Source organism: Vulpes lagopus, chromosome 7, assembly GCF_018345385.1.
Source record: "Vulpes lagopus strain Blue_001 chromosome 7, ASM1834538v1, whole genome shotgun sequence".
In the NCBI taxonomy this organism is placed as follows: domain Eukaryota; kingdom Metazoa; phylum Chordata; class Mammalia; order Carnivora; family Canidae; genus Vulpes; species Vulpes lagopus.
The window spans coordinates 68,941,005-68,957,967 of record NC_054830.1 but is presented as its reverse complement, the minus strand read 5'-3'; positions in this window follow the sequence as shown (position 1 = coordinate 68,957,967).

The window sequence follows — 16,963 nt, the reverse complement described above, 5'->3', positions numbered from 1 at the left end:
ATTCGATAAAGGAGGAAAGACTATCCACTGGAAGAAAGACAGTCTCTTCAATAAATGGTGCTGGGAAAATTGGACATCCACGTGCAGAAGAATGAAACTAGACCACTCTCTTGCACCATACACAAAGATAAACTCAAAATGGATGAAAGATCTAAATGTGAGACAAGATTCCATCAAAATCCTAGAGGAGAACACAGGCAACACCCTTTTGAACTCAGCCACAGTAACTTCTTGCAAGATACATCCACAAAAGCAAAAGAAACAAAAGCAAAAATGAACTATTGGGACTTCATCAAGATAAGAAGCTTTTGCACAGCAAAGGATACAGTCAACTGTTGTCAACTAAAAGACAACCTACAGAACGGGAGAAGATATTTGCAAATGACGTATCAGATAAAGGGCTAGTTTCCAAGATCTATAAAGAACTTCTTAAACTCAACAGCAAAGAAACAAACAATCCAATCATGAAATGGGCAAAAGACATGAAGAAAAATCTCACAGAGGAAGATATAGACATGGCCAACAAGCACATGAGAAAATGCTCTGCATCACTTGCCATCAGGGAAATACAAATCAAAACCACAATGAGATCCCACCTCACACCAGTGAGAATGGGGAAAATTAACAAGGCAGGAAACCACAAATGTTGGAGAGGATGTGGAGAAAGGGGAACCCTCCTGCACTGTTGGTGGGAATGTGAACTGGTGGAGCCACTCTGAAAACTGTGTGGAGGTTCCTCAAAGAGTTAAAAATAGACCTGCCCTACAACCCAGCAATTGCACTGCTGGGGATTTACCCCAAAGATGCAGATGCAGTGAAATGCCGGGACACCTGCACCCCGATGTTTCTAGCAGCAATGTCCACAATAGCCAAACTGTGGAAGGAGCCTCGGTGTCCATCGAAAGATGAATGGATAAAGAAGATGTGGTTTATGTATACAATGGAATATTCCTCAGCCATTAGAGACGACAAATACCCACCATTTGCTTCCATGTGGATGGAACTGGAGGGTATTATGCTGAGTGAAATAAGTCAATCGGAGGACAAACATATGGTCTCATTCATTTGGGGAATATAAATAATAGTGAAAGGTAATAGAGGGGAAGGGAGAAGAAATGGGTAAGAAATATCAGAAAGGGAGACAGAACATGAAGACTCCTAACTCTGGGAAACTAACTAGGGGTGGTGGAAGGGCAGGAGGGTGGGGGATGGGGGTGACTGGGTGACGGGCACTGAGAAGGGCACTTGACAGGATGAGCACTGGGTGTTATTCTGTATGTTGGCAAATTGAACACCAATAAAAAATAAATTTATTATTAAAAAAATAAATTAAATTAAATTAAAAAAAGAGATTATTTTATTATTTTTAAAGATTTTATTTATTTATTTAGAGAGGCAGTGAGAAATAACATCAGCAGGAGGGACAGAAAGAAAGAGAGATTCTCAAGCACACTCTGTGCTGAGTGTGAAACCTGATGCAGGGCTCGATCTCACAAGGCTGAGAGCACAACCTAAGTCAAAATCGAGAGTTGGACACTTAACCAACTCAGCCACCCAGGTGCCCCAAGACATTTTTAAAATTTTTTTTTATGATAGTCACACACAGAGAGAGAGAGAGAGAGAGGCAGAGACATAGGCAGAGGGAGAAGCAGGCTCCATGCACCGGGAGCCCGACGTGGGACTCAATCCTGGGGTCTCCAGGATCGCGCCCTGGGCCAAAGGCAGGCGCCAAACCGCTGCGCCACCCAGGGATCCCCCAAGACATTTTTTAAATGAATGAACGTGACTACTCACTTCCCTGTAACAAGAACAGCAAACTATATCCAGAAAAGTCTCAGTGTCTCTACCTATAATTGTTTCTCAATTTGGATCTCTTTGATATGCAAAGCCTATCTTCAAATGAATTTCATAAAATGCAATAACTCTTTCTATCATCATCATCATCATCATCATCATCATCATCAAACTCATTTATTGAGCATTTGCTATGCTCCTGTTATTGTCCTAGGTGGTTACATGCATTATATCATTTAATCTCATGATAACTCTACAAAGGATATGCCTTTTTCATTCATGAGAAAGTTTAGGTATAAAATGATTCAGCAACTCAACAGAACTTGACCCCAAACTGCCCAGTTCCAAAGACTATTAGGGGACCTAGAAATTATAACACCTAAAACAGACAGTGTTTTAAAATTTCTACTTCTAGACAACAAAATCATTTTCAGTAATTATCATAAAAGAATCACGATTTTGTTCTTTAGTTTTAAAGCAACTCATTCAAAAGAAGAATACATTTTTACTTTAAACATTATTATTCAAGATCTACATAGTATTTCACATGTGATTAGAACTTGCTTTTTATTTTTATTTTATTTTTTGTGATTAGAACTTGTACCTAGCACACAAAATATTGTACCTTGCAGTTCATACGTGGTCTCACTGTTTTAAATTTTAAGCACAGAGAAAACCTCTAAGTGGTCACATAGACTAACAGAATAATGAAACATTCTAGCTCTTCATCTTCATAATTAGTGTGCTATCGCTGTTCATTTCAAATCTTCAGTTTAAATACAGGAATAGGCGTGCCACGTGTATTGGGGATGCAAAGCACATATGAAAGGAGCAGCACAAATTCCAAACCATTACGAACTGATCCTCGAGACCAACACATGTAGCTGAGTCCACGTGCACTGTACACCAGCTCTACAACATAGAGCTTCCTGAAATAACTTCCACGTACAAGACAATGTTCATTAAAGGATACGATATACAAAATGGACTACTGCGAAGGTTCCACGCGTATTATTAACAGTTACCCTAGTAACTGCTCTACAACTTAAAAGATTTTCTCAAGGTGTATCTTAGCACTGGCAACATTTGGGAATCATGAGAACATGTAATAATTAAAAGGAAACCCATTTGTAGTTCTTTGTATCTTTTTTTTTTTTTAATTCTCTATAGGTAATACACCTGAATACATCTGAAGCTGACTCCTCCCCCAGCGCCACCCACCCTGGTGAGCCACTCCCGAAGGCGGCTCTCAATCTCCCAGTCACCTCTGTACTCACTATGTATTCCTCGAGCTCACTGATGCTCTTTCCTAGTCATCCTTTAAGTCCATGCAAATCTCTGCAGGGTAGGAAGACCAGTTCTTCTTCAGCACAGAGCCCCATGAAGACCTCCCTGCTTTTAGAAGAAAATAAGAGGTCCTAGTCCCAGCTGTCTTCAAGATGCACCTGTTTTTCAGTAAAGCTCCCTGTTGCATTGCTTCTTGTGCACATAGAAAAAACTGCCCCCTTGGGGCACCTGGATGGCGCAGTTGGTTGAACATCCGATTCTAGGTTTTGGCTCAGGTCATGACCTCCGGATCATGAGATCGAACCCCACGGTGATTTCTATGCTCAGCATGGGGTCTGCTTGAGATTTTTCTCTCTCCCTCTTCCTTTGCCCCTCCCACTCGTGTTCTCTCTAAAATAAATAAATAAATCTTAAAGGAAAAAATAAAAGGAAACTTGCCTCCTTGCAGCCACTAGTCAATCTACCTTCCTTTTGTCTTTGTAAGTATTTTGCTGTTTCATGCCCTCTTTCTTATAAGTTATGTGCATAAACTAGCACAATCTGGAAAAGTGGTAAAATCATTAGTCACTGTTTATTTAGTAAAACAAGATCATCATCCTTAGTGTTTCTTTCCAATTGCTGAACATATCGAAGAATCCCTCTGCAAACAGAACCTAAAATAAAACACTAAATGGACTGTAAGTTGGAGATAAGGGCCGGAGGATAAAAATAAGAGATTTAGAATAATTCTGATTAAGGCAGAAAGATTTGGGGTGAAAAAAAAAACAATTTTCCTTAATTACTTTTTGTGCATTGTACACTGTTATATACATATGCCACATCTGTGAGAGAAAATTCCTTGTGTTTAGATCATCTAAATAGATATTTCATGAATGAATGAGTTTGTAAAAATAATTATTTATACTGAGTCAGAATATTTTGTCATCTGCAGCTATTCCTCCTAAAATGATTCACCTAAATTGCAGCCAAATTATTTGTCCTTAGGGAAATTTAATCTCTTGACAATTCTTCTTTACTAATCTTCATTAATCCCTACAGTAAATTGAGATAGTTAATAATAGGTCATTAACTTCCCTATTTTGGTCATGGCAATACTGAGATATGGTGACAGGGAATAATTCCCTTGAGTGCCCCAGGGTGGGTGACAAGAAAGGAGGTGAGGGTGGGTCCCTGAGACTTGCTGTCACCAACTAGGAATAACGCTCCAGGAAGAGTCATGGTGGAGGAAACTCAGGGGTGGCAGTCACCTCAAAAACCATCTTCGACCTTATTTACTTCAGCCTTAGCCAATGCCATGTTCCTACTAGAGCCTTTAGCCTCTCCAAGGTGGGAATGCCTCCCAGAACGGTGAGCTCACCACCTCCCCCAGTTGAACCCTCCTGCTTTGGGACATCTGTGACTGTCAAAAAAAAAAATTTCTTCCTCATATTGGATTGAACTCTTGTCACTTGGTATCTTCTACTCATTGTTCTGGGGCCAAACAGAACAAGTCTACTCTCTCTTGCACTTGACCTATCTTCAAAAATATGAGGGCAGAAAGCCTTTCACAGTCGATTGACCCAGTTCTTTCAATCAGTTCTGGTGGGACGCAGTCTCCAGCCTTGTCACAACCCTAGTCACTGGCCTTGTGCTAACCTGCCCAGGCAGGAGGAAGCCTTTGTGGCCACTGGCATAACTTCTGCAAAACTGGACTTTGCTAACTCCCCTTGATATTCTTTGTTTATTTCCTTAGTCAGAAGCGAAGAAAACACATAACATCAGAGAGTTTCTGCTCTACATCTTTCCCACCCTGCCAACTTTCAAATCATTTTCTACACAAGTGATCTTATGGCCAAGGTTCCACCAATTTAGACAATGTCCTGCAGAGCATTAAACATAATGCGGCTCTTCAGGTATTGAAGGGTGAAACTTCAGTCAGAGGTCACTGCCTTACTGAAGAGAAGAGAAGAATTTTCTTTCTTTCTTTTTTTTAAATAAAAACATTTTATGTGACTACTTATTTTATAAATAATCCAGGAGTGATGGTAAAAGAAATGAAAATGAAAAAAAATACACCGAAAATTTCACCAGTCACCAAAATCTCCTCTTCTTTTTTCTATTTTGCCCACCAATTCCTGCCCAGATGCATAAACATATTTACAGTTTTATAATCCTAATGTAAATTCAAATTAGGATTCAGCATGTTAAATCCAACATTGTCTTCATTGCTATTGCAATGGTACATCTTGTATCCTTCAGAATAGACAGTAATTTACTTTACTCACTCTCTGTTGTAAGGCATTCTAAGTGATTTTCAAAATATTCTTATTACAAATAATAGTACCACAAATTTCTTAGTGCTTATAGCTTTTTCATTCTTCAGACAAAGCATCATTGTCCCTGTTTTACATGTTACTAGATCAAAGGACATAAGCATTTTATGGCTCAAAAAAAAAATAGCCTGACACTAAAATTATTTTTTAGTGGGCTGGTTAGTCCTATGAGGTAAGAGTATCTAACCTTTACTGGGGGTCTGGTGTGCACAGATCCCTCTGAAGGATTTAAGAAGAGACTTCAACTTAACTCTCAGCAAAACTAAAGGCAAAGGCTTTGCTTTATGCTGGTGGTAGAAATGAGGAAACTGGGGTTTCTAGAAATTACGCAGTTTGTCTGACATCCTTTAGCTAGAAACAGTGAGAGAGAGAATCATCAACTTAGAGATTGAGGGTTTGAACTCAAATCTTTCTGGCTTTAAAACCCATGCTCTTTGCACCTCAGTTTATTTATCTGTAGAACAGGGGATTGAATAAATATTCTCTCAAAGCCGCCCCAGTTGAAGTAGGTTTCTGACAGCTTCAGATCACCATGACCCTCGCTGAGCGCTAACACTCTGTGAACAGAAATTTCCCTCGTGGATTATGTGGGAGCTGTCTTAGCACTTCTTTGCTTGTAGAAGGTGCTGATCGCAGGTATTTTCAACTCATTAGCAGCGGCAGCTCCAGGTGTTAGATTCATATCAAGAACTTTTTTATAATTATTGCTTATATTATGTGAATTCCTTCCTTTGATTATTGCACAGTAATTTTACAATTTTGCTCAGTCACCATTAAGTCTCTTGACAAAGTACTTCACATTTTGAAACATACCTACATCATCTTCCTACTTCTTCCAGTAACCTATTTTTGACTCGGTTTTGTTTCTAAATGCTCTCCTGTCATCAAATGAATTAAGCTCAAGCATATGTGTATACTACATAGCATTTACTTTTTAATCATTTGGGGCAATAATCTATAAGATATGAGATTTTTTTCTTGCCTTTTTCTTCTTTTTTTTTTTTTCTCAGTGCGATCTATAATCTCAGATTATATGGTTTGGAGAAACAGATTTCCTATCTTTGTAACTTCTGCTGTGGTTGACCTTTCATCTGATGTCACACAGCCCAGGTATTTAAAACCTGCTCTTAACCACCATCCCAAACTCTCTTCCTGGGTGAACTGTCACTCAGCAGAAGTATCCAGAAATGACAAGAATGACTGTCAGTCCAGTGAACTAGAGAGAGAATAGCAGAACAAGTATTTCATAGATCACGGGGTTCACTAAACACTGGTTAAACTGAAAAAAAAAAGTGTGAGTTCCAACTCTTTGGATCCTTTGGTCCTTTTCAACCTGGAGTTTCTCTAGTCCCTACTATATGCATTTTCAATCTGTAATTGATAGTATTGGGTTGGTTTGGGGTTTTTTGTTTTATTTTGTTTTTTGTTTTTTGGTTTTGGGGTGTGGTTTTTTGTTTGGTTGGTTGGTTTTGGGTTTTGTTTTGTTTTGTTTTGTTTTTTATGATTCTACATGTCACAAGCAAAGTGTTAAATCTGGTGTTTTGTAACAGATGCAGAGACGATATGCAAAAGCCAGGGGAGAGGCAAGAGATGGGAGACGTGGCACATTCTCATCCTACCTTTAAGCTCACTTCTACCTGTTTCCTTTTCCCACAGAAACCACTGGCTGAACCAGAGGATGTTCAGATTGTGAGGGAAGGAGGCCAGGGAATGGAGTGGGGGGAGGAGGAAATGCCTGTGTATTTGCATAAACTGAACATAAAACAGCTGTGCAATATCTTTGCATAATCCTGTTGCTAGTAATCACATAAGCAATCGGACTGCATCTGGGATGCTGCAAAACAGCACAACAGAAACAGTTCCTGCCTTCAAGGGGCTCCTGGTCAGAATTCTACAGAAGCAATGAAAACTTGGACTAGAGAGCATAGCTTACAATAGCCAAGATATGGAAACAACCTGTCCTTCAATAGACGAATGGATGAAGAAGAGATGGTAAATGTCTATGTATGTGTACACACACACACACACACACACACACACACACACACAGAGGAATATTATGCAGTCACAAAAAAGGATGAGATCTTGCCATTTGTGACAGCGTGGATGGATCTAGAAGAAATTATGCTAAGTAAGTTTTTTTTTTTAGTGAAGTAAGTTAGACTGAAAAAGACAAATACCATGATTTCATTCATATGAGGACTCTTGAAAACAAAACAAATAAATAAAAAGCAGAAGCAGACCTATAAATAATAGAGGAAAAACTGATGGTTGCCAGAAGGAAGTGGGTGGTGGGCAATGGGAAAAATGGGTGAAGGGGAGTGAGAGATACAGGCTTCCAGTTATGGGCTAAAGAAGTCGGGAACAAAAGGTAAATCATAAAGTACACAGTCAAGGGTATGGTAATAGCATTGCAGGTGACATATGGTAGTTATACTTGTGGTGAGCAGAGCATAATGTATAGAGATGTTGAATCACTATGTTGCAACACCCCACACTGATGTAACACTCTGTGTCAACTATAATGAAATTTAAAATTTTAAAATTAATTAATTAAAAGCAGGCTGGAGAGGCAAGTCTGGCCAGGTAGGTGAAAGGAGGTGCCCATGACCAGAGGACAGGTCACTCAGGAAGCTCAGGTCTACTCTTGAAAGGAAAGTTTGGGGTTTTTTTGTTTGTTTGTTTTTTAATTATTTTTTATTGGAGTTCAACTTGCCAACATATAGCATATCACCCAGTGCTCATCCCATTATGTGCCCCCCTCAGTGCCCATCACCCAGTCACCCCACCCCCCACCCACCTCCCTTTCCACCACCCCTTGTTTGTTTCCCAGAGTTAGGTGTCTCTCATGTTCTGTCTCCCTCTCTGATTTTTCCCACTCATTTTCTCTCCTTTCCCCTATAATCCCTTTCACTATTTTTTTATATTCCCCAAATGAATGAGACCATAAAATGTTTGTCCTTCTCTGATTAACTTACTTCACTCAGCATAATACCCTCCAGTTCCATCCAGGTCGAAGCAAATGGTAGGTATTTGTTGTTTCTAATGGCTGAGTAATATTCCATTGTATACATAGACCACAGCTTTTTTTTTTAGTAATTTTTTTATTGGTGTTCAATTTGCCAACATACAGAATAACACCCAGGGCTCATCCCGTCAAGTGCCCCCCTAAGTGCCCACCACCCAGTCACCCCCACCCCCCGCCCTCCTCCCCTTCCACCACCCCTAGTTCGTTTCCCAGAGTTAAGAGTCTCTCATGTTCTGTCTCCCTTTCTGATATCTCCTACCCATTTCTTCTCCCTTCCCCTCTATTCCCTTTCACTATTATTTATATTCCCCAAATGAATGAGACCATATAATGTTTGTCCTTCTCCGATAGACCACAGCTTCTTGATCCATTCATCTTTCGATGGACACCGAGCTCCTCAAGCTTAAATCTGTCCCTCTACCTGACTCTCATGTATAAAACAGAACTAACTTCAGCCACTAGGCAAGATGATGGTGACCGAGAAATAGGTGAAATCAATATGCAGAAGGAGCCTTTTAAACTATGAAGAAGCCTTCAAATATAAACTAGACTACAACCTGAAGCTTGGAAACAGAATCCTCATGAAAATGTCATGTTTGGTCTATGCATTGATAATCTTCACATTTTCCTTTGCCTCTCCTGTTAACTGTATTTTAATATTCATCACACATCTACTCACATGCCACCCACACATACATGAATTAACTTTGATCCTCCCCAAAACCTGCCAGGTAACTACCATTGTTCTCAACTTACAGAGAACGAAACATGATTTGATGAAGAAGATAATAGACCTCGAATTTGTTCTGCTACCTAATCATCTTTCCACAATTTTCTTATTCTGTTTTTAGCATTTCTTTCGATATGTTTCTACCAGAAAATTCAGTTTGGGTATCAAGATCCTAGTCCTATCCAATAATTTGCTTTATTTCGTTAGCTCATCCATGTAGATAACATTTATGGAGTCCCTACCAGATACCCGGGATTGCCCCCAGATACTGCGGTTACTGTGTTAAACAGAAAAGAGAAGGGCTCTGCTTTTTTCAAAGATCGTATTCTAGATGGAGGAGACAGATTATAAGTCGGCGAACAAATACATCAACACAATATTCTCACATTCTGACAGGTGCTATGAAAAACATTTCAGCAGACATTTGAACAATGACTAAAGTGAACAAACAAAACTGTCCCTTACCATATTTAAAAATTTATATTATCCTCAACAAAACATCAAATGGAGTCTGTACAATGCCATCCATCTTGTTCTTCCGCCAAAGACAAATGATCCAAGGCCCAAGATAAAAGCTTCCTGTTATCAATATACAGGTATCGACACAGAGGGGTTAGGTACTCTGGAAGACTGCAAGTTCACCCAACAACCCTCTTTAAAATATCCTGAGCTATTTACGCCTCCTTTCAGGTTGTCCACCAGCCCAAGGCTGTGGAATAAAATGGAAATGGCCCTGAAGACACTCCTGTCTGCAAATTCCATAGCTCCACTGTGGTAATAGTCCATTCTTGTCAGGCCTCATGGAATCCAGAATCTGCATGTTTTCTGCAAGGAACACAGAGGAGGAAGGTACTGCTAATATCAGAAATAAAACTAGAGGCTCTTTAAACCAATATGAGAGGGAGAGAAAGACCATTTAAGAACACCTTGAGGAGGTATCCTGTAAAACCCATATGAATTCTTGGTCAAGGCTCCTTAGTTTATTACCACCAAAATTTAGTCCCGGATTGGTTAATTACGTTGTAAATTAAAATATGTGCTACAATCCTGTGGTTTTCTAATAATCAGAATAAATTCCAAACATCAAGCGTAGCTCCTGGGCTACGACATATGCAAATCTCGTTGCTATATTGCCAGTGGAGTGCCTAAGATAACGTGATTAGTGCCTTCAACAAGAATAATTCAACTTCCTCATTTTAAAAAGCACTCTCAATAAGTAACCCTCCTGACAGTTAACTACTCCTTGGGTGGAGAAGTAAAACAGCAAGAGCATAATATTTGGAATTAGTACAGTTTGAGACATATCTCTGCTATTTCCTGGGTGAGTCATCCTCTATAAGCTACTTATCCTTTCTGAGACTGTTTCCTCATCTGTAAAATGAGGATAGTAATACCTATCAATCAACATTTTTGTGAGGATTAAGTAAAAGAACGTGCAACCACACACATCCTAAACGGCAAAACATCATATACCTAGTTATGGGTATTCCTAGGGAGCCCTGCTACAACCTGGATGAGATAAGACACGTGTCAATCTGGGGGCCTCAGCAACTGTTTGTCAATTTTTTCCATCATGAAAAAGCAGGTTATTTAGGTTTTCTAATATTAAAATGTATAGCAGAAATGACAGTGCCTTATCTGAGCTCTGCTATGTCACTATTACTCAGGGCACCTCAACTCCAAGTTCGGTGCTATAAGAATCATCATAAGCACTGAGCAAATATTTATCTCCTCATTCATTCATTTCTCATCCATCGTTAAACATCAGACATTCCCTTGACAAGTCTATTGTGAGCTCAGTGCTGTGCGGGGGGCTGTTCAGTGGCTGGGTTCCAGGGCAGGAGGCAGGTAAGTCCCTCAGTGATCCCACAGTACTATGAGAGGGCAGTAACCACTATGACAACAATTAACAGTTAATTCTGATCAAGCTTCTGATTGTAAGCACTAAACACCAACTCTGGCTTATTTAAGCAAAAAGAGGGTTTATTGGGGTGAAGGGAGTGGGGAATTGCTCATAGAATTTCTGGGAAGCTTGGAGAACCAGATGTTGGAAATGAGCAGGAACTAAGAGAGGCCACACAATGGGACCACAGCCAAAATCCCACCATAGGGGAGATCCAGTGAGGACACAGTGACTGGTCCTGTTTCCACAGGTATTCTGGAAAACAGGCTATGCTTGCTGCTGCCAAGTACAACACTGACTCTGAAGCTGGGGTGGCCGATGAACCCAGCCCAGGCCCTGTGTCTCAATGGAGAGAGGAAGCAGCAGCTGGTCTTTTGCCTTTAAAGGTAGATGCAGATGGATACGGTCTTCCCAGGACTTGCTCTAAGAGAATCCTGGTGATGTAAGGATGGGTTTCAGGTGCCAGGCAGCCGAATGTTCACAGAGAACTTCCAACATGCGAGACACTACGCTGAGCAACTTATACACAATCATGCAGTATCTCATTTAATCCTCACAGCAGTCCTATAAGACGGGTACTTTACTAACAAAATTACTGATAACCCACAACGTAACAAAAGGAAGAAAACCGCCAAGGTTGGATTGGTTTTTGACAACCACACTATATGACAAAGAGAGAAAGAAGTACAAAGGTTCTCAGAATCATAGGCAAGCAGCCCCTGAACTGGACCGGAAACTGAGGGAAGGCACCCCAGAGGAAGAGAGGTTGCAATGAGATTTTACAAAGAAGTTGATTAAATATCTCAGGGAGGTATGTCAGAACCTAGGGAAGGGGCAGCGTGAATTAAGAGACCACAGTGACAGGGAACTACATATGAAAGGAAAAAATGGCATGAAAGAAACTCAGATTTCTTGGAACTAAAGGTCTTTTTTTTATGCAGTATAGTTAAAGAAAAAAGTACAAAGGGGGGGAGGTGGAAATAGGAAATGTGGTGCCCCAACCTCAGGCATGTTTGTCCCTAGAATAGAATGCCAGAAGAGATTCCGGGTCATTCCATTATTAAAGAGTGGCCATATCTAAACTCAGGCATTAGAGAATGACACTGAAATTGTCGTATTTTTCTAAAGATTTTATTTATTGATTCATGAGAGACACACAGGCAGAGAGAGAAGCAGGCTGCCTCTGGGGAGCCCGATGCAGAACTCGATCCTAGGACCCCGGTATCATGCCCTGAGCCGAAGGCAGATGTTCAACCACTGTGCCACCCACGTGCCCCAACACCTGAATTGTTTAATCCCTTTGTCTTCACTGAAGTAGAGGGAAGGAAGTGAGCAGCACATCCTGACAACTCTCAGCACCATTTTCCTAAAGTGATCCCACCATCCCAGGTCTCCTACCCACAGACCAAGGAATTTTACAGGAATTCCAAAGAGAGTGCTTAAGTTGGAGTGATCCTGAGTACTGGGTCGTGATCCAAGTTTTTGCTGAATGATGAGTGACCAACTCCTGGCAAGTGTGGCCAAGGTCAGGATTTCCCGAGACCTTCCCACAGGTAAGGTCAGCAAGGTGCAATGCTTAATGCCTTACTCATTCAGCCCAGGCCATTGCCCCAGCGACTCATCTCACAATTGGCATTAGTGCCAACTCAGTGGGTAGGCGTGACTGGCTCAAGGGTGCTTTGTCAGATTAAATTTTCAAGCGCTTCACTTTTTCTAAACAGAGAAAGTTATGCTTTTAATTTTATATAGAAGTATATATCAGCAATTGTTAAATGTCCCTGAATGACCTCATGATGCTGCCCAGCCATCCTGGGCCATCCATCTACAATAGAGCTGTGACATGAAGGAGAAATAAGCTTCTATTTTATTTAATAGGATATTAATAATATATGATATATGTTATATAAAATGTTAACATACATAATAAAGTATATTCATATATAGTATATTAATAGTATTATACATTAATTTTTATGGAATTAATATAGTATAGTAACAGTATAAATAAATAATACATTTTTATTTAATCCACTGTGTATTCAGGTTACTGTGTTACAGCTTAGTCTTTCCTTAACTATTTAGGTTTCATCTGAAAGTAAAAACAGGAAACATGGGGTTTTTTAAAGGCCTACAAGATCTAGATTCTAATTCTAGTTTTACCAACAACTAATCTCTATAGTCAATTCATTATCCTTGGTCCCATTTGTCTCATATGGAAAAAAGGCAAATAATATCAAATGCTCAGACTGTAAAAGGATTAGAAATAAAGGACCTTGTATGATTCCGGTACACAAGGAGTGCTAAAATTGCTGTTATTTTTATCATCTTACTTCAAGACACTGACTAGGCTTGTTGCAAATCCCACAAGTGCCCTGAGGCATCCAACTCGGAACCTCCTAAATATGTTAGAATTCTCAGGCTCCAATATCCTATGAACAGTCAGGTTCATCTGATGGAACGTGATATGAATTCTATTACCTGGCCCGTGGCTTCATCCCACTTCTGAACATCTACAGCCTTTCAACTTGGCGCTTTGCCTGTCAGCCCAACAACTAGAACGTGAGGGGCAGCCTCCACAACTAAGCAGTAGAGAGTGGGTAGGTCTCCATCTACTGAAGCCCTGCAGGTGGCCAGGTACTCTCTGCCTGAAGTTGGTGTTTTAGTTAGAAGCTGTTCCTTTCATTTCTATGGTATGACTGATTCCATCTCACCAGATATGGCTTTCTGAGACCAGCTGAACTGATCAACTTGGGTCATAAAAGGAGACCTATGGAAGAACTTTATCACTGGCTCTACTGCCCTCTTGCATTTTCTCAAAGGAGCTTCCAGATGTACAGCATGGAAGCAACAATTATACCTTGCAGTACTAGCAGCAGCAGCACGCCCTGGCCAAGCCGTTAATTCCATTTGTGAAATTAAAGCTCTGAACCATGTCAGTGCTGAGGAGAAGTGATAATTGCCAATTCCTCAGAGTTTTCCAAGTATCCTCATATGGTGTGAAGCACAAGCAGTGAAAAGTCCTCTTATGGACTCCCTCACACATCCACTCCCAGAAAAACAACAGACTCTTCCATCTGGAGCTCTATGTCTGCCAGGTTGTTGTTATTTTTTTTTTTTTGAACCACTCTGCTGAGGTATGATTGACATACAGAAAGTCGTACATATTTAATATATACAACCTGATGAGTTTAGAGATAAGCGTAAATGCATGATGTCAGCCTTAAGAAGGAACAAATTCTCCTCAGCTCATAAATCCCAGGTAACATCCAAACTGAAATTATTTTTTTCTTTAGACTTCAGAGAAGCCAGTTGTGTCTGCTCTGATGCCAGGACAGACATAATAGCTCATTGTTTGCCATTGGTTCTCCAGAGTCGATTTATGCTGTCTAGTGTTGGCCAACATTTTAAGTAAAACTTCCTTGAACTCATGGCTAGAAAATAACGCACGGGGTATCGAGACCCAGGCAAGGTTGTGGGCAGGCTTTCAACAAAAGTTCAACAGCCCTTTAGTGCTGAAAACACTATTCTGGTGAAACTCCACTCAATATTGCTGAAGCCTGAAAGAATGTGAGTTTACAGAGAAACGAAACCTCAAATGCTAAACCCCTGCAGCCTCTGGCATGCAGAGCAGCCCCCTTCTGCTGTGCCACTACCTTCCTGTTTCTATTTCTCTTTTATACACAGAAAGATCCCTGGGTGCCATTTGACCCCGGGGTTATTCCCTGGAGCTTCCCTAAAGCGGGAATGAGGTCATCACCTTGACAGTGAAAGAAGTCAGGTCCAGAACTTGCCCAAGGCCACCTTGCAGGTCAGTGGTAAAGCCATGATCTTAAAAAAAAAAAAAAAAAAAGCCACGATCTCATTGCCTACCATCCAAAGTGGCCAGTGCACCGGGTGTTTCACTGCTCCAGCTGACAAGTCATTTGTCACCTTCATCCCTGGCTCATTCCCTTTCAAGGGCCAGAACAATACAGTGTGTTCCCATCAAGACCTCATTGATGGTGGCAAGCACCCCCAAGGCCTTCTGTGCAATGGGAGAGAAATGTGGGCTCCCACAGAAAGAGGAAACACTGCACAAGACCCAGCTCCCTCCAGAGCTGTGTGTGCCATGGGGTCAGAGGCCAGGAGTCTTCTTGGGAAGGCGCGCTCTCTGTGTGGAATGTCTGAACTTGCCAGCTCTCAGGGAAGTTGGACTTCTACCAAGGAAAGTTCTGCCCTGACTCTTGGTAACTGTCAGCACGTCTCACAAAGACAGGAACTCCTGAGACCGAGATGCCAAGCAGCCGGGAACCATTAGGAAGAAAACTCGAGCTGCTGAAGGAAACTGGAAACCGCTTGATCCCTCTTCCCAGGGCTGCAACCTGCAAACTTTAAGAACGAAGTGTCATTTGTCGTGGGCCTGCTCTGGGCCTGGCTCTTAGCCCACCTGACTTCACTAAGGCAGGATGGTATAGTGCATGGTTTCTCCATCAAGACACCATGAACAGATAATCCTGTGCGGTGGGAGGCCATCTCATGCATCGTAGCATGCTTACCAACATCCCTGCCCTCTACATGCCAGGTACCAGCAGCATTTCCTCTCACCCCTTGTGACAATCCAGATCATCTCCAGACATTGCCAAATGTCCCTAGAGGAAGGATCAACCGAAGTTAAGAACCACTACTACAGTATGTAATTCTGGAGGCTGTGGCATCAGACGGCCAGAATTCAAATCCTGATTCTTGCCCCACTTCTTGCCCTACTTATCAGGTAACCTGAGAAAACTCCATAGCTTCTCTGTTCTTTAGTGGGTTTTTTTTAAAATATTTTATTTATTCATGAGACACACACAGAGAGGCAGAGACACAGGCAGAGGGAGAAGCAGGCTCCATGTGGGAAGCCCAATGCAGAACTCAATCCTAGGACCCCAGGATCATGCCCTGAGCTGAAGGCAGATGCTCAACTATTGAACACCCCATGTTCCTCAGTGTTCTTAACCAAGAATAGAGTTAATGTTAATACCCACACATAGCAGTTATGAAGACTCAATGAGACATCATGCATGAAGCATGTACAATCAGGCCTGGCACACAGGAAAGCCAACACTCAGACAACACATTATCATCCTCATTTTTCAGAAAAGGAGAGTGAGGCTCAGGGAAGTGATTGAGAGATCACATAGCCAGCAAGCAGCCCCACTAGGATGCCAACATAGGACTATGTGACTCCCCACGAGTTCAGTGGCAACCAAGGGGCTGTTATCACACTGTAGGTCCTGTTCTGGGCTCTATAGCTGAAGTAGAAACAAGAGATGTTCAAGAAACTCCAAATCTAGCAAAGGAGGCAGATGTGTGGCCTGCAGTTCCATAATGCCTCTTGTAGGCCATGAAGAGAAGGCCAGGGGTTGTTTTGTGCAGAGAGGTGAGGAACCTGACTCCGTCCAGGTCATGGGGGAAGCAACGGGATCCTGAAAGCCTCTAAAACTCTTCCTATGTCACCACACTGCTTATTTCATCAGATGACAGACAGCTTTCCAGAGGGACTACAGATGTACTCCCGAAAGGTGAAGTCTGCAGTACGTCTAGGCAGGCATGCCAGCCAGCCCCCAAAGATGTGCGGAGAGGGAAAAGAGCACAGAGTCTCACGGAGACCGAGTTGAGCCTCTTCACTCAGAACTGTCGCATGAGGCAGTCAAAAGCCACCCCTTGCCTGGAGTCAGTGCCTGCTTGAGCAGTTCAGCGAGAGACACTAGCACACCCCAGTCACCTGCACTGGGCTCTTTGCTCAATTTCGAAGACAATTAAAACTTAGTCAGCATGAATAGGCAGTGATGATGAATAAGTAAAAACCCAAATTGCACGAGAGCAGGTCCTTTTCCTTGAAGAAGCTGATTGCATAAGAAGGGACCATGATCCGTGTGATAGACAAA